Source organism: Arvicola amphibius, chromosome 8 (assembly GCF_903992535.2).
Source record: "Arvicola amphibius chromosome 8, mArvAmp1.2, whole genome shotgun sequence".
Taxonomy (NCBI): Eukaryota; Metazoa; Chordata; class Mammalia; order Rodentia; family Cricetidae; genus Arvicola; species Arvicola amphibius.
In genome coordinates, this window is record NC_052054.1 from 121,338,954 (window position 1) to 121,364,655 (window position 25,702).

Below are 25,702 nucleotides of genomic sequence, written 5' to 3' on the forward strand. Positions count from 1 at the left end.
TGTGACTGACAAAGTAAAACTAAAAACCACCCAAAGAATCATAAATATAATGAGAGAAAAAAGAAGCTGCAAGCTGCATAAACGTTGCAGATTTCTACACTGTCACGTGGCCTGCTGGTCCTTGCCAAGTGATAGTCTATTTCCACTGGTGTCTTGCCCGTAGGAAATCTGTTGAACAAGTAGTGATATGCTAGTCACAGAGTAGGCTGCATGACTCCCAATATGTCACCGATCAGACAACCAGCATAAATTCTATCATTTATCTCCACTGATGGCCTCATCTAATCTACTGTACACACTACAAGAGTCACCATTAAGCAATCCTGAATGCCAGTCTCCTCTTAATGTTTCTGGCTTTTGCATGACTCTAAATTTATTAAGCTAACTTTAAAGGATCTACTAATGCTTGTCTAAATTCTTCCCCAACATGGCAAGCAGGTAACAAATCACATGACTAGCTTTTATTATACAATTATGCCAATAAACAATGAAGTCCACAGGAACAATGTTGATGAGGTCTTCACAAGCCTAACTGTGAGACGGAATTTGGAAACGTGAGTATTAAGTGGGCTGTGATGTCTCTGTCTAGAGTGTAGAATCTATTCTTTCCACTCAGTCTATGATGAGATATGGGCTATGTACCTTTGGTTCACCCCAGGACCTGAAATAAATTAGTAACTGAAAAGATCGGCCTAAGTGAACACTTAAAAAACTATGGCCATTTATTATTCTCAAAATTATACGGCAAACTACCTCTATTATCCTTTCTTTACACTGAGAATATTATAAAGGAGAGCATTTATTTTCAAAATCTTCATAGAAACGATATACACTTGCTTCTATTGCTAAAGGCTGTTGTGTGTTAGTGCTCTCTTGCTTCTGAATATAAAGCTAATATATGAGGCTAATAAGGCTGCCCAATGAACAAACACAGGAGGGTAAAAGGCACTGGCAATAGCCATCAAAAGACAGGCCACACAGCTTTGGGGTCGTAATTTTGTAGGAGGATACTACCCAAAATGAGTCAATATTGTGCAAGCTTGTTTATTAGCAAGGGGATGCCATGCTAATGGTGGGAATACAGAATATTTCAAGAGGCAATGTCTAAGAATGGACAGAATGTGATAAGCATGGGTATCAGAAACTGCCAGACTGCAACACAGACTTGGCAAGGCCTCTGTCAGTCCAATTGAGAGCCTTGGATCAAAGATGATCCAATACAGGTATCCACATTGAAGTAGACATCAAGCAAGACTAGTTGGAAGAAATTATGGCCTTTGGTCAAGATGAGATGGGCCTGAAAGAGATCACAGGTAGTACTCACAGGTAGGCAACAAGTCTTCCCTTGAATGAGGTGCTGATCTGTGCTTCCCTGCAGTATCTCCTACAGATACAAAGAGCTACTCAGTTGCCAGGCAGGTGCAGTAAAGAACAGCAAGGCTGTCAATTATGATGTTTTGATTTTGGGATTTCACATGTGATTGAAGGACTGGTTTTTAAAAAGTAAGAAATATACTAGGATTGGAGTTGGTTCCAATTTCCCAAGACATAATGTGAATCAAGTATTTGAAAGGCCAGAGCTCTTTTACATTGGGAATCAGCAATATATTTGATATTCTAAGATAATATCAAAAAGGAAGGAGCATCTGGGGAGCATGATAGTGCAGTCCCTAATAAAATACTTGAGCAAACTGTTTCAATCAACATGGAATGCTTCAATAAAGAAGATTCTCAAGTGTCAATGACTTCCAGCTCATACTTAACTTGTCACACTATGTATTTTCATGCAAATTCACCTGAGCCTTTCAGAGCACAAGATGTCTGTCATCACAGTAGAGTAGGGCTGGTTGTGGGCAATATATTCTCTTAAAGCTTTTGCCAGGAAGTCACAGACCACACCACATGGCATTAACAGCTGTCTGGTGAGCATTGTGGGCAGATGGAGCTGTTCTCAGGGCAGGCAGAGCACAGCATCAAGTTCACACAAGGAGGGGTGTGCCCCACTGGGCCTGGATGTCATGTTACTGACAGGCTATACCGCTCACGAAAATATTGTTTTGTTTTTGTCCAATCTTAGATCATCTTTATTTGTATCCACTATAGCAACAGGCATTTCTAAAGAAGAGACGAAAAAATCCAGCATTGTGTTGTGCTGGGCATCAAACCTAAGAACTAACTGAGCTACACCCCCAGCCCACGTGTCAAACTACTGTAATTTACCCTTTTGCTTTTTTGCAGTGCTGAAGATGGAACCTAAGGCTTCATCCATGCTAGGCAAGATGTCCACCAAGAAACTATAAGACCTGGCCTTGAATGCACAGAGATCCGCCTGTCTCTGCTTGCTGAGTGCTGGAATTAAAGGCGTGGGCTGTCACCTCCCCCAGCTTTCCCTCCTTTCTTACTTTTTTCTTTTCTTTTAAATGTTTTTCACTTAAGCAAGTCTTTTGCTCTTCTGATCCAATGGTCTCCAAGGGTTGGAGAACTGGCTCTGCAGTGAAGAGTGCACGCTGCACAACACTGAGCAGAGGAATTCAGATTTCAGTGCCTGTGCATCAAGCCAAAAATCCCACTGCCATATGTAACTCCAGTTCACGTGATCCATTATCCTTTTCTGATGATAGCAAGAAATTGTAGAATGGAAGCACAGCTGCACATAACTGCATACAAACACACACACACACACACACACTCACATGCACACACGCATGCATCTACATTCATGCATACACACAATCAGACAAACATACATATAAATAAATTAAAATAAATCTTAATCTAAAAAAAACTTTAAAATGGACTTAGAGCTATCCAAAGTCTGGCCCCTGATTATCACTACATCTTCTTTCAATTGGTATCATGCTGTCCCTCCTCTGAACTTTCAATACATGCTGACATGTTCTCAGGTTTGCTTTGCTTTGCCTGGACAGCTGTAGTCACGAACTGTGTGTCTTAGAACAATGTATAGGCCATGTCATGCTTCTGGAAGGCCCAAGTCCAAAGTGAGTTTAAAACAAGGTTATGATTCATCTGAAGTTATAAAACGGGAACTGTTTCCTTCCTGACTTAATTTCTGGCAAGCATTCCATAGCTCTCAGGTGGCTGCTTTTCTCTGTGGGTGTCACATGTCTTCCCTATATTCATGTCTGGGACTTCATCTGAGAAGAAACAGCCATAATAGATTAAAACTTACACTGATGATTTAATTTTAACTTTGTGAAATCTTTCTAGACTCTATTAACGAGTAACATACACTCTGAGGTAATGGAGACTGAAATAAAAACATGTTTTTTTAAAGTTTTTTTAAGGTGACTATATCCAACCTAAAATTGCCCTTATATCTATGAAATATTTTGTTAATGAACATTTCTTCCTGGGGACATACCTTCTGACTCTTTTGGTGAAAATCTCCTATAGTAATTTTAAAAACCTTTAGAACTAACTCAAGGAACACCCCAAGTAGCAAACGCTTTGACTTGCTTTATACTAAGTTTTCCATTGAAAACCTTTATAGACATTGGAACTGATCCTTCACGGTACTTACTACAGCTAAAGTCTCTCTTATTGGACTATTTTCTCCAATAGATTATTAAATCCATGATCATAGGTCATGTGTCTGCTCTATTTGCCATTTTATTCCTACAAACACACAGTTTGAAGGACACAGTAGATTATTAGAAAAAGTACATTACATAAGCTTACTAGTACTTATACAAGATATTCATTAATGAGTTCAAATAAAAGAAGATTTCAAATATATTTTTAAATTTCTGTTAGAGGAAAAATGGTCATCATAGTCTGAAAATTGTAGCCATTTTACTTATTTTGTACAAGTTGTTTAAATAAATTGTTAGGAAGTTTTTAACTAACCATATCATAGAAAGTTGTACATGCTTTCATGCTTTAAATAACATAAATTTTGTGGTAATACATAAATCAGTATGAAAAGTTATGTGTAAAATCAATTCTGGAAGGATTTTCAAAGAAAAAAGTCATTCCATATTTTGCTATCTGTGACAAACACCAAAATTACTCCTGGCCATGTGCATACACTAATCTACTTTTAATTAAAATCTTCCATATCCCTTTGCATACTGCCGCCTTAGGTATGGGCTGTAAAAGAAAAAGCAGCCTATCTCATTGCCTAACCCTAAACATGCTTATTATATACAATAAATAACTTTAAAGTTAATCACATATTTTATGATAGAATTGATTGATTTTTCTGAGCTTTATTAACAAGCAAATTTAGTCTGATTAGTCCTCAGTGAGACACTAGTGTTGACAGGATACCTTCAAGCTTTTATATGCCTTCTAGCCACTTCTAAGTTTCAGTCTGACAGGCAATGCTCACAACTTTTTCCATCTGTCAATCCAGCGCTGTTAGGTTGGAGTCAGAATGAATGTTTCCTATGTACTTACAAATCCACAGGATTGAAGTTACAGTTCGTGTTACCCAAATCCTTGTCAAAAACTGAAGTTTGAATATTCTACCATTTGTATAAGCTAAATTCATGTACTTAGAAAAGTTTTTAAAGCTGATCAGAATGCTTTGCCCTAGTTTTTCTAAATGTAGCACTGCTAAATATCTACAAAGTTTTGTAGACATGCATATAGAATGAGTGCTATGTTATAAGAAAGCTAAAAATCTCCAGATTCTCCAGTCAAAAAGCAAAATATGATTTGCATATGTATAGCCTTCATTCTTGATTTTTAAAAATGTGAAACTGAAATAAAATATACTTTAATGTGAAAACATTGGTGTATAGAAAATAATTAAATCTCCTGATTAGGTAATTTGTTCCCAGGAAAACCTTTTTTACTCAATCTATGAAGTTTCTGTGCACATTAGTAAAATAAAAGGTTGCATTTAACTTGTGAGGGGATTATAGAAAAACCGAGAAGAATATCAATATGAACTCGTCATCCAGATACACTATGCAGTTTGTATCGCAAAGATGTTGCTATGTCATGCAAAAGCTAGTATCTCTACTCTGGGAACGGTCAAGAGAGAACAAAATATTCACACCTAATTTGTTAGAAGCGGTTGAATCAAATGACTAATATAAACATTATAAATATTGTCAAAGTTTAGAGAAATGTGCATTACTGCCACCATCAAATGTGCATCTGACTGAATGAACATGGGATAGAAAGGGCTCTGAGTTTTAAGCCCGCCTTCCAGAGGGTTGTCATCTGATGTGGAAAACAGAACACGCAATGGCCTTGAGGACGACTTATTTAGTTTTCATCCTGAGTTCCTGTTTTGTAATCATGGCCAGTCTTCCACACAGATGCAAAATTCATCCAGAGTCAGCCCCATCTTTTCAATAAGTAGGGAAAGTAACGCCTTGAGGACCATTCTGCAAGGATAAGAAAACGCATGCATTTTCATTGAAGTGAGTGTTTTATTGGGACCATTTCAATGGGTAAAACAGAGGTTATCAGGAGCATGACTGGGGACACAGGGTGCAGACCAATTGTAACAGACTCCAGTTATATGGACCCAAAGGAAGGGACACAACTGGTTCTGTAAGCATGAATCTCAGAACCAGAAAGAAACGATGAGAAGGAAGGGTTGAACTGTTCAGTGCACCGACTTTTGGAGGAAAGCTGAAGAGCAGGAAGAGTAGAGGCAAGGTTGACTTGCCACCTGAGTTCATGCCTAACAAGTTGTTGTTTTATTTTCAGAGACAAGCTGTAGAGACAGCTGATTTAAGAGACAGAGGCAATTTGTTATACATATTTAGTTCTTCCTTCTCATACATGTCATTGCTGGGGAGTTCTATGTCCTCCAAGGCTGCTTCTTTAGAGGTCTTGACATCTGGCCCCATCTCTTTACTTGTGAAGACAAGTGTAGTAAGAATGGATCCTTGTGTCAGAAGTGGCACGTTCATAAACTGACCAATAACATACCCTATTGATGTCTCTGTAGGAATACAAGTGTCCAAGATAAAGTTGGCACTTTCTTTGGAATTGGAACCTGAAGCTTAGAAGGGCTTGCTTTGGAACAACAGAGTCAAGTAAATCTAAGTTGGAAGGGTTTTTCTTGTAAGAGATACTTCCAAGATCATTTAAAAAAAGTGTCAATGGGTAGACCAAGGGTTAAATAAGCATATTTGGATGAGGAAAGAGAGCTCACCCTTTGGGAACAGGGAACACATTTTTGTATCTTGAATTTAATCTCCAAACCATTCACTTATCAATCTTTGTTTTCCCTTCTAAGTCAAACAAGCGTTTAACTAAGAGAGAAATGATCTCCTATGGCTGAAAGAAAACATGAGAACCACCTGTGCTTTAAGAATGTGGAATAATTCCCAGAATTATTCCCAGGAATAATTGCAGCTCTGGCATCTGCTGAGACCAAGAAGGCTCCAAATATGAATCGTACCCCTCGCCATTCAATTCTTAAAGACCAGGTCACCTTGCTGAACTACCCTTACTATTAAAGACCATAGCCATAATCCTTAATTATTCCCAAGTAGCAGGTTTCAATTGTTCACTCGCAGTAAAACTTTTCCATCTACTGCTGGAACCAGGATTCACATATACACTTATCACTATGAAAGCCTCGTGTCTGTAGCTCCTAGTTGCTCACTGTTTGAAGCCTACCCCCGTAGAGCTGAGCATGATGCTGTGTTCTCCTGCCTTGGGCTACAAGTGTGTGTGGTGATCTGCTGTGCAGTGTTGGGTGGTGTTCATGTCCAGATGTTTGACTTGCAGTGGGGTGTGACCTCATAGTCCCATCACAAATGGAACATACTCGAAGCAGAAAATACAGATAATGCACCCAACTACCAAATACTGTGGCTTAACAAATCTATTTTTAAACATGTTTCAACACTAACATCTTCATTTGGCAAAATCTAAGCATGATTTCTAATACAGTGTGACTACTTTATGTAATCTATTGGACAGTTGCATCAAGAAGACAACAGCTAGAGTTCAGTGTATGTGCCCTCTTGCTCTTGGGATCAGATATCAACTGCTCTATGTCTCAGTGCTGACCAAACATCTTGAGAGCGTATCTTTCTGAATTATGGATAGCCTAGAGAAATGATGAAATGCAAAGTTCCAAATAAGATTTACTAAATACATATTTTTTCTACCAATGTAAAATTGAAGAATTGTAGATTGGACCATTTAAAATCAGGACCATCTATATTCATACTACTACCAAATTGCTTTAAGGGAAGAACCCATCCTTTCGGTGCAAGTTCCAGTGATAGTTCATTTCCTAGGATTCCATTTCACAGGTCTTATCATTGAAATCATGCCTGTTCACTGAAAAATAAACAGTTATAGTCTGTATTTCTTCAAATATTTCCCTTATTATATTCAATTAAAAACATAATGCCATAGAATTAATGAGATATAATATTCCTATCCAATGTTTCTTTGTAAAAATTTAATCACAGATTCAATGACAAACGCACAGCTACTGGAACAGCTGTGAACTGTAGAAGACAAGGGCAAGAACACAGGAAGTCCAACGTTTCTCCATGTTTTCTCAAGGTGTTCTCCCAGTTTGAGTGACATCTGTCAAGTGCGAAGGAAGAAAAATACAGTGTTTTCTAGAAAGGACAAGAGCAAACCTAAGTCAAACTGTACTTTAGCTTGGCTATTTCCATTCTACGGAGTATCAGATTTACGGGAAGCAGGAAGAACGCAAGTGAATAGATGCCTTCAATGATTGCGTGGTTCTTCGAACTAGCAATCAAACTGCGGGAGGGAGAGAGGAAGCCATGCAAATTTTTAATTAAAATGTTTCTTTTTTTAAAGCTTCCAGTGAACACGATTTTAGATAATTACAGTATATAGAGAATGCTAAACAAACATATAAATCTGAACTTTAGGGTAAGCGTATACTGGTATTCGGATCTAGGTTGGAAGTTGTCGCCCCCTGCTGTCCATTTGTAAACTCCGCATTGGTGCAGTAAAAGGCTAAGAGGATGTTTGGGGTATGCCTGATAGCAAGAAGTAGCAGCAGATCAGGTCCACTTTCCCAGGTACACTCTCTGCCTGAAGCCCTCAGAAGCCCGGCAGGAAGTGGTTAAAGATGAAATGCTGGGATGGATCTGGAAAGAAGCGAAGATTCTGCACTGGCCAGCAAGTGTTATGACTATTTCTGCATTACAGATAGTGAACACCAAGGCCCTCGTTAGATCAGGTAGAACCGGAAGGGGCAGAGTGCTGCCTACTCAGATAAAAGTGAAAGTAAGACAATAAAGGAGCCTGTGGTTAGAACAAAGGGAAAGTCCTGTGGTGCAGAGCGGAGAGCCACTCTGGGGCACACGGGCTAGGGAAAGTCCTGTGGTGCAGAGCGGAGAGCCACTCTGGGGGTACATGGGCTAGGGAAAGTCCTGTGGTGCAGAGCGGAGAGCCACTCTGGGGCACACGGGCTCTGAGCAGGAACGTAGGGAGGTCCGCAGTTTCCAGTCACTTTCCTTTGCAGGAATGTTTGTGTGTGTCTGTGCATGTCTGGTGCTTGGGGGGCCAGAAGAGGATGTCTCATCTCCTGGAATTGGAGTTGCATACAGTTATGAGCTGTCATGTGGGTTCTGGGAACGAACTCAGATTGTCTGGAAGGGCTGCCAGTGATGTGAACTGCTGAGCCATCTCTTCAGATGCCCCTACTCCCTGCACACTTACAGATTACAAAGATTTTGAAAGAAATAAAGAAAGCACATCTTGTTTGTTCCAAAGTCTAACCACAAAGAATTTAGTGTGTTTTCTTGGGGAGAACTAAATGAAGTTGCAAGTTGTAAAATAGTATGATTGTAAATTATAATCACATGTTATTTTGACTGATAGAGCAAACATTCTTTCAGCTCAAGCGCACATAATATACTAAATTTCTTTAAACATTATCACCTCTCCCAGGGTAAGACAAGCAATGTTGACTTCTGAAATAAATGAACAATTTCCAAAAGCCACAGGAACAGAGCCAACATAAGGAGATTATATATCTCTACCCATAAATGATATTTGGAACTAATAAATATGAGGGCAGATAACACGCTATCTACCAAGTCATACATAGTACTGTCACATAGAAGACTATTTTCGTTTTTATAATAATTCAACAACTAACAATGGAATGAATATGCCCTTTACAATTATTACTATTTTCAACCACCTTTTCATATTTGGCTATGTAACAAATTAGCTTACAATAATATTAGTTTAGGCTTATTATGGAATTTCCAGCTAAAGCAAACTGTAGACGGTAACTATGACATTCCCACAGTGTTTACTGCTGCTGACAATTTGCTCATCATATTTAAGGCTGACTTCAGCTCTGCGTCCATCTGAAATGAATGTGTATCTGTGAAAACAATTTGACACTTATTATGTCAGACCACTCTCCCTGTTCTGCAATGTGCTTTACCCTACATCAATATGGGCACATTTTACAAGAGTCTGATACATTCTAGTGTAGACAAGGATGCTTCCAGCCTCATATTCTTGTTATTTGAATTTGTCTACCAGCACAATAATTTATATCCTAACATGACCCGAAATTATTATACACTAATAGTACAAGTCTGTCATCTTAAGGAAACATTGTAATGACTATAGGCTTAATTATTCTAAGTGAACTTTGTCGAGATAATCTGTTTTTCTAGAAATAACTTGCTATTTTAATTATTTTTCTACGTAGTGATTTATGAGTAATTTGGTTGGAATAAGACTATTAGAAATTCACAGATCATTAAAATCTATAATATTCAGATATTATCATGAACTTGGTTATTTGGGTCCTTAAGGATGGACAGTATGTGAGTGTAAAAGGAATTTATTTCACTTTTATGAAGAAACATGCTTTTATGAGCGTAATAAATAAATATAATCAATGGCAAAGAGTAGTAGAATCCTGAATATCAAAAACAAAGAGAAGAGGGAGCAAGTAGAGACCTCATCAATGAGAACTGCTTGTTTTGAAGGAGCCAAACCAAAAGGTAGGACAATGTGCTCACTCAAATGAATTTCTGTGAGACAGCTAGCCATGTGTGTGTATGTGTGTGTGTGTGTGTGTGTGTGTGTGTTTAATATACATGGGTGTGATATGACGAGAAATAAAAATAGGTAATATGAAGTGAAGGATGCAGAGCATACATGCCTTGAGAAAAGATTTAAATCAATAGAAAAGCAAGAGCTGCAAATACAAAATACAGAGCCATGTGGAGGTGACAAAATCAATTTCATGACAGAAGCAATCTACATACAGGAACAAAATGGTCATCAGTGCCATTGAACATAGGTTCCCTAATGTCATAAATTTTACTCAAGAACGGTTGTCAAAGGGCAGTAATAAGAAAAATAAGGAATCTGCCATGAGAAATGTGTATTCTAATAGAAATCATCACACGTAAATTCTAACAGGGATTGAATAAGAAAAATAGGGACCAGGACAAGCCATGCTAGAACAAAATTCCTAACAAGGAAATGAAGGTCACAAGGGGAAAAGAAAACAACTCAAATTCAGTGGCTTTAGAAACTAACTTGTTTTAGGATATATTTTTATTTTTATTTATGTTCTCTTGTATTTGTATAAGTCTTTGTGTGTATTTGGCATGGGGGGCATCTTACAGAGTCTAAAAGAGGGCTTTGGATCCCCTGTAGCTGGAGTTACAGGGAGATGTTACTTGAACCTGAGTTCTTTGGAAGAGCAGTAAGGGCTCTTAACTTTTGAGCCATGTTTCTAATTGCCGAGAAATAGATTCTTCAAGAGTTCTCTGACAAACCAATGCCTTCTTTTTCTTTAACTGCCCTTTTATATCACTAAGGTCTAATTTGACTGTTGCTTCCTGAAGTAAAGAGTTTGTATGTCTAAATCTCATGTGCTGCTGATCTATAATAACGTACATGAGTAGTGATAAAAATTGACCATCCATGCATCTACTCAGAACTAGGTCCTAGTGTTAGATCTCTGCTCAGTAGCTATATGATCATTCCAGAGTGCAATTTTTAATATACATTATTTTATTACAAATTTTAAAAAAAGAGAAAATGCAACATCCTAGAAAAAATTATTGGTAATACAAATTCCTATGTATGTTTGCTGTGCTACCAAAGAAATTAAAGAAACCATTAAATATTTAGGAACATAAAACATCAAAAGCTTTACATCTAACTGTATGTTATAGCCCCCTCCCCAAAGCTACAAACTCCTTTTTTTAAAAAAATGTTTTCTCTACAAAGAATCTCATTAGCTATACAAAAATCTGTACAGTTTTTATACTGAAGCTAATGTTGAGCTACACTTGAATTTCACATTCTTAGCAAAATTGTTGCCTGAGCACATACACTCCACACATTTTAGGACAGCCATTTATTCTTCATCCTCTTCCTCCTCATCATCTCCATCTTCCTCCTCCTCCTCTTCCTCATCTTCTGGCTCATTCTTCTTCTTTGAGCCTGTTGGCCTACCAGGATCCTTCTTTACTTCTTCGCTTTTGCCCTTGGCACTGTATGCAGCGATATCCTTTTCATATTTCTCCTTTAGTTTAGCTGCCTACTGCTCATAGGGTTGTTTATCTTTGGCCGACTGTTCAGACCACATCTTGCCCAATATTTTTTGTAGTATCTCCAATAGACTGGTCTGGGTGTTTTGATCTTTGGGCGATGTTCAGAGCAAAACAAGAAGAAGGCAGACGGTGGTCTTTTTAGAGCATTGGGATCCTTTATCTTTCCTTTCTTATCACCTTTGGAAGGAAATTAATTCTTCATCTCCCTGTCATACCGAGCTTTATCACTCTTGGCCAAATCTCTGAACTTCGACTTTTCCTTTGCAGAGAGGTCTTCCGTCTCTCGGAGCACTTCTTGGAGAATTCGGCGAAGTTGACCAACAATTCAGGGTGCTTCTTTTTGTGCTCCTCGCGGCACGTCTGCATGAAGAAGGCACATATCTTGTTGTGGTCTCCTTTGCCCATTGCTGATGGTGGCACAGCGTCTACCTGGTGCAAGAGCATCCCTCCGAGTCCAACAAGGACACTTCCTTCCCCAAGCAATGGAAAGAACTGGAGCAATTTCTTATCTATGCTAGTGATGACATCATGCTAACATTTTCTATACAGTCTACCAAAATTAATGTTAAAACCTGCACACGGTTTTCATCCCTCTACACCCAGAATGGGGTACTTAACACCATGCTCATTTACAAAGAGTTCTGCAAAATAGGCTTGAGGAGGCAGAAGAAGATGTCGCATAGCAATAACTTAGTAGAAACAGATGGTGACGCTGAAAAGCTGGGGAATAAGATGGGGAGTTAGTTACCAACAGGAAAGAAAAGAAGAGCCCTTCAAGGAGAGAGGTGAAGCGAGTGGCACCTCTGGGTGGGTTTCTGCTTCACGCCCCCGCCTACCCCTTTTGTGTATCCTTCCCAGTAGAATCCCCTTGATCCACGGAGCCAATAACGGATCTTGATTCCTTACAAATAATGCCTACAGAGATGCAGGGATGCTTTAGTGGTCCTCAGACAGTCAGTATCACTTGCTAAGCAGATGCCGTGGTTAAGTAAACAGTGTCCATTTTTTTCTCACTGTTTTCTTTAGAGCAGTGGTCCTCAAACTTCCTAATGTTGTGATTCTGTAAAACAGTTACTCATGTTGTGACAATCCCTAACCATAAATTTATTTTGTTTCTACTTCATAAATGTAATTTTGCTACTGTTATGAATCACAATGTAAATATCTGATATGCACGACATCTGTAAGTTACTTTATTATTTTACTTTGCTCTAAGCAATATCAATTAAGGCTTTCTCAATTGTTATACTATTTGAATTGTGAAATATACATTTTTCAGAAATATTATTTCATGCTACAATGTTGAAATTACATTTTTGGGGCCTCTTTCAATTCTAAAATAATCTGGTAATTGATTTGGATGGTATCACATTTAATATTTAGGGACATTTCAAATTACCATGTAGTGGTTCCTGATTTGTGTGGTGTTTGTAGGAGCAATGAGAGGGATGGAACTGAATTCCTAGCATTATTATGTAAAAATTATCTATGAGTCTGCCTCAACATGTCAATCTACTCTTATTTGCTAAGGATATTTAAGGATATTAAAAATATATGACATATGAAAAACTACAAAAAATAAACAAACCAAACATAAGGCATTATATTATAATACATGTAAAAACCAGAACCAACACACATAAGCAAGAAATTCCGTATCTGTATGCACACAGAGAGCAAATTAGCAATCTGATGATCAATCTACAGTAGCTGGGAATCAGCTTTGGAGTATTAATGTATGCACTTTTTTGGAAATTATTTCCTATTTGTCCCTAGGCATATAAAGCACACTAAATATTTAAACATTTAAAGGGAGGAATTTTATTTTGAAAAACCTAATGACCACATTAAAATAATCCATTTTGCAAAATAATTACAAATCATTGGGTAATAAATAATAAAATAACCTCTTCCCAATTCTAAGACTGTATCAACCATAAAATAGTTTATGAGAAACATTACTGTGATATGAAGCTATCATTGATTAAAAATATTAACAACTGGGAAAATTAACCTACACACAAATGACTACTCTTTTGAAATCATTTTCAAATGGAATTGTGAATAAGAGAAATCAAGTTTACAAAAGTAAAATGCAGAAGGTAGAAACTTCCAGTTTAAGGGATTTCTAAGGCCACAATTGTGTCAATCTTCGGTGTCACTTTCCCTCAGTAAGGGAGCCTCTAAGAGACACGGTTTACAAAGTGGAGAGGGAGAGTCAGGCATCCAGAGGGGTGAGGGGTGGGAGCTCCAACAGAAAGCTTTTACTCAGCCTGTGGATTTTCAACACCCTGTCTCCAACTCTAAAGGAAACGAGGTTTGGAGAAATTTTACCATCCCCTCCTTCCTCCTCTTCTCCTCCATTCCATGCTCTTTTTCCTCCATCTCTCTCTGCTCTTCCCTTCACTCACCCTCCTCCTCCTTCTCTGCTTCCAATTCACTTACTCTCAATAGACAAAGCTCAGCAAAACAAGTACTTGGTGTCACGGAAGAGCACAGAGTTTTTTGCTTAACTACTCATTTTCTATTTGTGGATAGCTCTGGGAACTCATTTTTTTTTAAATGAACAGATTTCTGTAGACTTCTCATAGCAAAACTAAGATAAATGATGTTTTTCTTAGAGGCTGCCTTAGAGAGTGTACCACAGCCAGAACGATAATATCTGTGACAAGAGCGGTAATAAGAATACAAAATTGTTACTTTTTCTGTCCCAGGCCTTACGCTTTAACAGCCATGGGACTTTGTAATATGCTACTAATAGTAGTCAAAATTTCTTTAAAGAAAATATGACAAAGATTAAGGTAAATGCTATATTCATATCACATCCCTAAGTGAAAAATGTCCCTGGGAAAGAGTTCCACCTTCAGTTTAAAAACAAGAAAATAAATTCCTGCTTAAACAAAAATCAACCTTAAGGATTTTTGCCCAGTAAAACTGTAAATAAGCAGATATGCAACTCATAAGTATTTTCAACTGGTAAATGGGAGGTAAAATTTGCATTTTAATATAATGACAAAATTTATGGGCTATCTTCCAAAGAGACTTTTTAACATACTATTACATTTCTCAAAAGAACTGGCATTAATAATGCAGTGTGCTACCAAAAGAGCTGTGCTAAATATTAATTATGAGAGAGTGAACTGAAAACGCGCCGCTCTAAGGATTTAATAGAATTCAATTTGTAAATAAAATTATGATGCCTGGCTTTAATTAAGACATTACACACTAATTTTCCTTGGGTGCTCACAATTATAATTATTGCACACATGGGTGAGTTCGCAAAATGTTTTAATGGAATTTAGGATGTGTCTTGGTGTCTTTAAGGCCAATTGTGTATGGATTTTTTTAAAAAATCATCCACATCAGCACTGCACTATGTAAAGAACTAGCTAAATATCTGTAAGAAATACTCTTTACAAAATATATGTAAATATGCTCAATTATAATTATGCAAATTAACTATGAATCCTTACCTACATATGTACTTCACTACCTCCAGGAAAACATAAAAAAAGCATTTATAAAATGGAAATAAAAAAATGTCCACTGATGACATTTCAGCTCATGGCTACATATGTAAGATACAACTTTCCCATGTATTTTACCACTGTGACACTTGGAATTTTTGTATTTCTTACCCATTATTCCATCAGTCCAGAACTTAAGTTGACACCTAATGCAGAAAGGACCTACACCACCAACGCTCTCTAAAGAGCATCTCCCCAGTTTCAGCCTCCATCCCTTTCTATCAACAGGGCCCGCAGAGTAAAAGAAGAAAACTGAGAACTGCCTTCCACAGATTGTCTGCCGACCTCCGCATGAACACTGTGGCACCCACACCCACTCACAGACAAACGAAACAGGTGAATGAGCAAATAAATAAAAAATTTTAAAAATCAGTTAATTAACAGATACACAAACTTAGGAAGCAGAAGGGATGACTGAGTGGTTAGCAGTGCTTGCTTCTTGCAGAGGATATGGGTTTGCTTCCCAGCACCCAGGCTGCGGCTCCCAACCAGCTGCTGCTAGAGCTCGGGGGATAAACTGTCTCTCTGAGCTTCCGGGGGCTCCTGCATGCACATGGTGCACATAAGGCCATGCAGACAAATAATAAGCATATTAAATAACTACTTGAAAATATGTGCTTACGGGCTTGGGGGGAAGAACAGTGCAACCAACATAGGGGAGAAGGAGAAGAAGCCATGGTGGAGAGTCACACCCTCAATCCAGCATCCCACAATGCCAGAGTGCCAGCCAGAGAAGTATTAGACTACAATTGTTCAGTTGAAGGCAGTGATAATCTCCAGATCCAACTGTCACCCCAAATCCTTTCTCTCCCCAGACTCCATCCTGAAACTGCTCCTTTTTTCTCCCTGTAAACTCAGTGAATGACATCTTGTGTCCCTTAATACATTCTATCAATCTCCTCCCTCCAAGGCTCTGTCAGCTCCCCCAGTCCTCACTAAGCCAAAACAGAACTGGCACTTAGTTTACAACTGTTCTTCCCACACCTGCAATTCACCCCTTCTTACCTCTTCTTCTGTCATTAATGAAAGGCAAACAGCGTAACCCTTGAGCTTAAATCCTTGAGCGCCTTTTTATTTGACTTGTACTGAACCTGAGTTCCTGGCCTGCCCTTCTTCCAGTATGATTTCTTGTGATTCTCTTCATTCTCGTTACAGTCCATCTCCACTGATTATTCTTTCTCTGAATTTCTTGAACACAGTTTAAGTCTTCCCACTTGGTGCATTGCATATTATCCCCTAACCATACCTCATTGGAGCTTCTCATCTTTCATGTTAAAACAACATTTTATTAGAGTTCTAATGCTCACCAAATTCAAGTTATTAATATTTAATCCTTCATATTGAACATTGTTTCTCCTTTCTTAGCAATATACAACTACAATATGTATTCATTTATATATTGATGTATATATTTGATTCATGTGTGTGAATGTGCTCATGGAAGATCTTTTGGAGAAATCTAGGCTTCCTACAAAACCAATCTTTAAAAACATTTTTTAAAAATCCACCAGGTCTAAATTTTACTGCTCATACATTGTTGGGTATCTACCTTCCCACTCTTCAGAATGAGGTACCAGTACCAGGTGCTGTACTGTTAAGAAAACTGAATATCGCTTTCCCAGAAGCCACCAATTGCCAATATCATCCCACCTGGGGGTGGGACTTTCCTTGCTCTTCCCCTTTTGAAGATTTTGTCTGGCTTGAGCTCATATATCTTGTGTAAGTGGTCACAACTATTATGAGTTAATACGCATAGCTGTGCTTGCGTGTTCAGAGACATGGTTTCCTTGTAGTCATCCACCAGCTCTGGCTCTTCTTCCTTTTCTACCCCTATTCTTTGAGGAGTGACACAGACACTCCATTTGGAGCTGAGAATTCTGCTTTTATAACCAGATCATAAATGTTAAATGTAGTATCAAATAGAATACTATTTATCTCACCACCCTAGTCATATCCTGCACAACCCATGGATGTGTGTTTCTTATATTTACATTCTAATGTTTGCTAATATATGAAACCTAGATAAACTAAAATAATAATACAGAGAAGAGTCTACACATCATGTGAGCTAGGATGAAGTATCACACAGTTTAAGACTTGAAAAATGAAATGGAGGTAATGAAGAAAACACAAACTGAGGGAAGGCTGGATATGGAAAATCTGGGTAAATGAACAGGAACTGCAGAGACAAGTATTACCAACAGAATACAGGAGATAGAAGAAAGAATCTTAGACACTGAAGATACTACAGAGGAAATAAACTCACTGATTAAAGAACAAAACAAATCCAACAAATTCTTAACACAAAACATCAAGGAAATCTGGGACACCATGAAAAGACCAAACCTAAGAATAATAGGAGTAGAAGGAGAAGAATTACAACTCAAAGGCCCAGAAAATATATTAAACAAAATTATAGAAGAAAACTTTCCCAACCTAAAGAAGGATACTCCTATGATGGTACAAGAAGCCTACAGAACACCAAATAGACTGGATCAAAAAAAGCATCCCCTCACCATATAATAATCAAAACACAAAACATACAAAATTAAGAACAAATATTAAGAGCTGCAAGGGAAAAGGGTCAAGTAACATATAAAGGGAAACCTATCAGAATTACACCTGACTTCTCAATGGAAACCATGAAAGCCAGAAGATCTTGGATAAATGTACTGCAGACACTAAGAGACCATGGACTCGAGACCAGATTACTATATCCAGCAAAACTTGCATTCACTATCGATGGAGAAAACAAGATATTCCAAGACAAAAACAGATTTAAACAATATGTTGCCACAAACCCAGCCTTACAGAAAATACAAGAAGGAAAAATCACAAACCAAGGAAGCCAACAATACCCATAATAACACAAGCATCTGACAACCCTCCACCAGAACAACTCTAAGAAGGAAAACATACAAACTCTACCACCAGAAAAAATAACCGGAGTTAACAACCACTGGTCTTTAATATCACTTAATATCAATGGACTCAATTCACCTACAAAAAGGCACAGGTTAAGAGAATGGATACTCAGGACCCAAAATTCTGCTATTTACAATAAACACACCTCAAACTTAAAGACAGACACTACCTCAGAGTAAAGGGTTGGGAAAAGGTTTATCAAGCAAATGGACCAAAGAAATAAGTGTGTGTGGCTATACTAATATCTAACCTAATTGATTTCAAACTAAAATCAATCAGAAGGGATGGAGATGGACAGTTTTTACTCATAACAGGAACAATTCATCAGGAGGAAGTCTCTATCCTGAATATCTATGCCCCTAATATAAGAGCACCCACTTATGTAAAAGAAACATTACTAGAACTCAAAGCATACATCAAACCACACACTCTAATAGTAGGAGATTTCAACACTCCACTCTCACCAATGGATAGGTCAACCAGACAGAAACTTAGCAGAGAAATAAGAGAACTATCAGATGTAATGAACCAAATGGACCTAACAGACATCTATAGAATATTCCACCCAAATAGGAAAGAATATACCTTCTTCTCAGCATCACATGGAACCTTCTCAAAAATTGATCACATAATTGGTAACAAAGCAAGCATCCATAGATACAAAGAAATTGTAGTAACCACCTGTGTACTCTATTAGATCACCATGGAATAAAGCTAGAATTCAACAACAATTCTAACCCCAAAAAGCCTACAAACTCATGGAAACTGAACAGTCAACTACTGAACCCCCCATGGGTCAAGGAAGAAATAAAGAAAGAAATTAAAGTTTTCCTTGAATTCAATGAAAACAAAGACACATCATACCCAAATGTATGGGACACTATGAAAGCAGTGCTAAGAGGAAAGTTCATAGCACCAAGTGCCCACTTAAAGAAAATGGAGAAAGCATATATTAGAGAATTAACAGCACACCTGAAAGCTCTAGAAAAAAAGAAGCAGATTCACCCAGGAGGAGTAGAAGACTGGAAATAATCAAACTGAGGGCAGAAATCAACAAAATAGAAACACAGAAAACAATCCAAATAATCAATGAAACAAAAAGCTGGTTATTGAAGAAAATCAACAAGATTGACAAACCCCTAGCCAAACTAATCAAATGGCAGAGAGAGAACACGCAAATTAACAAGATCAGAAATGAAAAGGGGGACATAACCACAGACACAGAGGAAATTCAGAGAATCATTAGATCTTACTACAAAAGCCTGTATGCCACAAAATTGGAAAATGTGAAAGAAATGGACACTTTTTCAGATAAGTTCAATATACCAAAATTAAATCAAGACCAGGTGAACAGTTTAAATATACCTGTAAGTTGTGAGGAATTAGAAGCTGTTATCCTACCAAAAAAGCCCTGGACCAGATGGTTTCAAAGCAGAATTCTACCAGAACTTCCAAGAGGAGCTAATACCTATACTCCTTAATGTGTTTCACAAAATGGAAACAGAAGAGTCATTGCCAAACTCCTTTTATGAAGCTACAGTCACCCTGACACAAAAACCGCACAAAGACATAATCAAGAAAGAGAATTACAGACCAATCTCACTCATGATCATCAATGCAAAAATTCTCAATAAAATACTGGCAAACTGAATCCAAGAATACATCCAAAAAATCATATAGCATGATCAAGTAGGCTTCACCCCAGAGAGGCAGGGCTAATTCAACATAAGAAAATCTGTCAATGTAATCCATCATATAAATAAACTGAAGGGAAAAAACATATAATTATTTCATTAGATGCTGAAAAAGTATTTGACAAAACTCAACACCCCTTTATCATAAAGGTCTTGGAGAGATTAGGGATACAATTTTCATTCCTAAATATCATAAAAGCAATATACAGCAATCTGACAGCTAACATTAAATTAAATGGAGAGAAACTCAAAGCCATCCCACTAAAATCAGGAACAAGACAAGGCTGTCGACTCTCTCCATACCTCTTCAATATAGTGCTTGAAGTTCTAGCAATAGCAATAAGACATCATAAGGAAATCAAGGGGATTCAAATTGGAAAGGAAGTTGTCAATCTTTTGTTATTTGCAGATGACATGATTGTGTACATAAGCAACCCCAAAAACTCTACCAAAAAACTCCTACAGCTGAAAAACAGCTTTAGCAATGTGGCAGGATACATGATCAACTCCAAAAAATCAGTTGCCCTCCTATACGCAAAGGATAAACAATCAGAGAGAGAAATCAGAGAAACATCACCTTTCCCGATAGCCACAAATAGTATAAAGTATCTTGGGGTAACTATAAACAAGGAAGTGAAGGATCTATTTGACAAGAACTTTAAGTCTTTGAAGAAAGAAATTGAAGAGGATACCAGAAAATGGAAGAATCTCCATGATTCTTGGTTTGGGAGGGTCAACACAGTAAAAATGGCAATTCTACCAAAAGCAATCTATAGATTCAATGCAATCCCCATCAAAATCCCAACAAAATTCTTCACAGACCTTGAGAGAACAGTAACCAACTTTATATGGAAAAACAAAAACCTACGATAGCCAAAACAATCTTATACAATAAAAGTACTTCCAGAGGCATTACTATTCCTGATTTCAAACTCTATTACAGAGCTACAGTAATGAAAACAACTTGGTATTGGCACAAAAACAGGATGTTGACCAATGGAATCGAATCGAAGACCCAGATATAATCCACAAATCTATGAACACTTGAATTTCTAGAAAGGAGCTAAAAGTATACAATGGAAGAAAGAAAACATCTTTAACAAATGGTGCTGGCATAACTGGACGTCAACCTGTAGAAGAATGACAATAGATCCATATCTATCATCATGCACAAAACTTAAGTCCAAATGGATTAAAGACCTTAATGTTAATCTGACCACACTGAATCTGATAGAAGAGAAAGTGGGAAGTAGTCTACAGCACATGGGCACATGAGACCACTTCCTACATAGAACCCCAGTAGCACAGACAATAAGAGCAACAATGAATAAATGGGACCTCCTGAAACTGAGAAGCTTCTGTAAAGCAAAGGACACTATCATTAAGACAAAGGGGCAACCTTTGGACTGAGAGAAAATCTTCACCAACCCCACATTAGACAAAGGTCTGATCTCCAAAATATATAAAGAACTCAAGAAACTAGACTTTAAAATGCTAAATAACCCAATTAAAAATGGGGCATTGAACTGAACAGAGAATTCTCAACAGAAATTCGAATGGCCAAAAGACACTTAAGGTCATGTTCAACCTCCTTAGCGATTAGGGAAATGCAAATCAAAACAACTCTAAGATACCATCTTACATCTGTCAGAATGGCTAATATCAAAAACACCAATGATAGCCTATGCTGGAGAGGATATGGAGTAAGGGGAACACTCATCCATTGTTAGTGTGAATGCAAACTTGTGTAACCACTTTGGAAATCAGTGTGGCAGTTTCTCAGAAAACTGGGAGTCAACCTACCTCAGGATCCAGCAATTCCACTCTTGGAAATATACCCAAGAGATGCCCAATCATACTACAAAAGCATTTGTTCAACTATGTTTATAGCAGCACTATTTGTAATAGCCAGAACCTGGAAACAACCTAGGTGCACCTAAATAGAAGAATGGGTAAAGAAGGTGTGGCACATATACACTTTAGAGTACGACGCAGTGGTAAAAAAACAATGACATCTTGAATTTTATATGCAAATGGATGGAAATAGAAAACACCATCCTGAGTGAGGTAATCCAGACCCAAAAAGAGGAATATGGTATGTACTCACTCATAAGTGGATTCTAGCCATAAATAAAAGACATAGAGCCTATAATTCATGATCCTAGAGAAGCTAAATAAGAAGGTGAACTCAAAGAAAAACATATTGTTATCTTCCTGGATATTGGAAATTGACAAAATTGCTGGGCAGGGGTTGGGAGCCCGGGGGTGGGGGTGAGGTGGGGATAAGGGGGTAAGAGAAGGGAGAAAGAGAGGATAGGAGAAGCTTGAGGGAATGGAATGGTTGGGATGGAGGGGGGGGAGATATGGGAGCAGGGAAGTATATATCTTAATTACGGGAGCCATTTTAGGGTTGGCAAGAGACTTGACTCTAGAGGGGTTCCCAGGTGTCCAAGGAGATGTCCTCAGCTTGTTCCTTGGGCAGCAGAGGAAAGGGTGCCTAAACTGCCCTATAGCCACACTGATGATTATCTTGCATATCACCATAGAACCTTCATCTGGTGATGGATGGAGATGGAGACAGAGCCCCACATTGGAGCACTGGACTGAGCTCCCAAGGTCCTAATGAGGAGCAGAAGGAGGGAGAACATGAGCAAGGAAGTCAGGACCGCGAGGGGTGCATTCACTCACTGAGACGGTAGGACAGATCTAATGGGAGATCACCAAGGCCAGTTGGAATGGGATTGATGGAGCATGTGATCAAACTGAACTCTTTGAATGTGGCTGACGGTGGAGGTTGGCTGAGAAGCCAAGGACAATGGTGCTGGGCTTTGATTCTATTGCATGGACGGGCTCTGTGTGAGCCTTGTCAGTTTGGATGCTCACCTTCCTGGACCTGGGAGGGGGGATTGGGAGGACCTTGGACTTCCCATAGTGTAGGGAACTCTGACTGCTCTTTGGCCTGGAGAGTGAAGGAGTGGGGGTGTGGGTGGAGAGGATGGGAGGGAAGTGGGAGGAGGGGAGGAGATGGAAATTTTTAATAAAAAAATAAATAAATAAAAATAAAAATAAATAAAATGGTATTCATGTCACAGAATGACAAATATTTGGAAACAGCCTGACTATCAAGTTAGGGGTGATTCTTAATTAAACAAGAGTATTACGATAATTATTAGAATACATATTTTTAATTTTTATTCAAACTGAAATCTATTCAATTCAGTAAGGAAGCAATGTATAATGTCATTGAGAACCAAGGTAATTGCTTATTAATAGCTGTGAAATTTTTCATTTAAGTTTACTAAGGAATGTTTTACAAGGACTGTCCCACTTCTGTTTTCAAAATTTGCTACATATTCAATATTTATTTAAAGTAGGATTGTGTGTCAAAGGACACAAGCACAATAGTCAGACGTCAGCCAGAGACATAGCATTGGAAGGACCAAACTATGTAACAATAAACACGTACACACAGAAACGTGATTAACATACTTATAGATAGCATGGAGTAGATATTAGTAAAGAGCAAGCTTGACTTTGCTTGTCCAGGAAATTAAATATAATCAAGAGCAAATGGGTAAAACAAATGTAGTAACTAAAAATAGATAAAATATTAAAAGTTAGACCACCTCCACAAGGATGGGGAAACTTTGGCTCTGCTGTTTTTAATCTGATACTGTTCACTGTGCTTAATTGTTTCAAAGACTAGTAAGTTGCTTTGCAGACCTGCTAGAAGGTACATGGCTAATCAACTTTGCTCATCAATGTTCAAAATACCATTTTGACTTGTACAATTCTTAGGGTATCTAGATGGAAGGTATAGTTATAAACTGAATTGTATTTTATAAGTGAGTACAGCATTTCAAAAGATATATGTGAATTGCCTCACATTGTAATTGTATAATTTTTTAAAGTAAAAAGTAACCATCCTCTTTATTAATGTAGCATTTGTTATCTAAATGTTTATCAGTCTAGATGAGTATGATTGAACCAGAAAACATATTTTCGCTAGTTTGTTTATTGGTGTGTGGGTCCCCACCTTATTCCTGTTGAATCAGAATGCTTGGAGACTGTACTGAACATACATACGTTATTAATTTTTCAGCAGTTTTTTCATGTATTTTAATACTTGAGAATAATTGTCTTCACACATCATAAAACAAAGAAGTAGATCAAAATTAAATGTATAACTGCAAAGGATATAAGAAGAACATAAAATCAGCTAAAATTTTAAGCTTTGAAAACAGGCATAGATTACACAGCATGGTAGTGTCTCTATGTTGTGTTTTTCATATAAAATTCCTCAGATTCTCAGTACACTGAAGCAGCTCTCTAGAGATGGAGGGCAGAGTGGTTGTGACTGAGCACAAGGCCTTGGACCCAGCCTACCTCCTTTCACCACCTCTTCCACCTCGTCTGTCAAATGATCTATTACAAAGAACACAACCTAAGTTAATACATGTAAAGTGCTTAGAACTGTGCTTGACCCATGATTCCTGGCTCATTAAACGTTAGTTCCTTATGCAAAAGGGATAAACAAGATAGATGTCTCTTCTGCTTGTGGCTTGTAGCCAGGTATTTCATCACACACATAAAAAACAGGATAAAGGCTACACAGGGTAATGCACAAGAGGACTCTGGTTGGATTTAGAGAAGTTGGGGGAGAGCAAAGGTGGCCAGGAAGAAGAGCCAAAACGCTGGCCCAGATGGAAGATTGCTGAGGAGAGGCCCTGGGCACATGGCACATTTGTAACTTGTAAGAGGTGAGACTAGGACCAAGCAGAGGAGAAGACAGATCAATAGGGGATTGGAGACATTGTCTTAGAGATTCTTATTCAGGGACAGGGGATTCTCCCAGTGCTTCATGTCTTTCTGCTAAGAAAGACACTTCTCAGGAACATTGAGTGACTCAAAAAGCAGGAGAGGTCTGGTCACCAAAAAGCAGAAGTTTTTGACTGGGCAAAGCTAATTCCTACAGCATGGCACATTTTCTTACTTTGGAAGAAATAAATCACAAACCAAATTGTGGGTAATCAGATTCATTCCTGATTTTAAGCAACAGACTACTGAAACCACTGATAATCCCTCTGCACTGACTTTCTTTTTCTTTGTGTGTGAGATGCCTGTTTTTTTTTTTTTACTTTATTTTATTTATTATGATGGTGCAGGGGCAAAAGTTCTCACTTGCATTGTGAGTGGGCATTTATGAGTCACAGGACAGTTTTGCCAAGGATTCAGGAATCAAACTCGGGTCATCAGGCTTGTGCGGCAAGCACCTTTACTGGGTGGTTCATCTTACTAAACCATGTTTAGTATATTTCTGAGATTCTCACATAGCCTAGAGGTGCCTTGAAATCTGCCATGTAGTTAAAAATAAAGTTGAACTTCTGGATTTACCTCATTCCATCACTAGGATGATGAGATGCCAAGGAATGACACCACAACCCATTTTCATAAACACCACTAGAGAAAAAGCAAAATAAGTGTATGATAAGTCATTTCTCTTTTGTGGACATTAAACTGTGACAGTAAAATATTAAAGAGGAAAGTGACTTTAAGAACACATGTAGAATAACAGATTTTCTGTGATCAAAGTCACTTTCTTTATATAAATACTTTCCCAAGAAAGATACGTCAAGAACTTGAAGCTAATAACGTTAACGTAAGCGTGCTTCTGGTTCTTGGTGGTTAAAAACATTCAGTGCGTTGGCAGAGGACTTGGGTTCAGTTGCCAGCACCCACAGACTGGCTGAAAAACATCAGTTAACTATGGTTCCATGGCTCCCCATGCCATCTCCTGAACTCTGTGGTCATTAGCACATATGTGGTATACAGGCATACATTTATACAATCACACATACACTGATAAATGCATAAATCTTTATTTAAACATACTGCTTAAAGAACTGTGCAAGTTGTTAAACATTCCCAAAACTTTTCTAAGATAAAATGCTTAGTAAGGTTCCTCAAAATATTTTTTAATTTATCTTTGCTTATATTTGATTTAAAAGAACTATATTACATTGCCTCA

General features: G+C 38.0%; 1 protein-coding gene and 1 pseudogene across 1 annotated transcript in view; both read right to left on the reverse strand.

The window, feature by feature from the left end:
* Window positions 1–25,702, reverse strand: part of Spag16 (sperm associated antigen 16) — a 961,928-nt gene that overhangs the window by 638,621 nt on the left and 297,605 nt on the right. The gene's annotated exons all lie outside the window — the stretch shown is intronic.
* On the reverse strand, window positions 11,333–11,972 carry LOC119820665 (annotated as a pseudogene).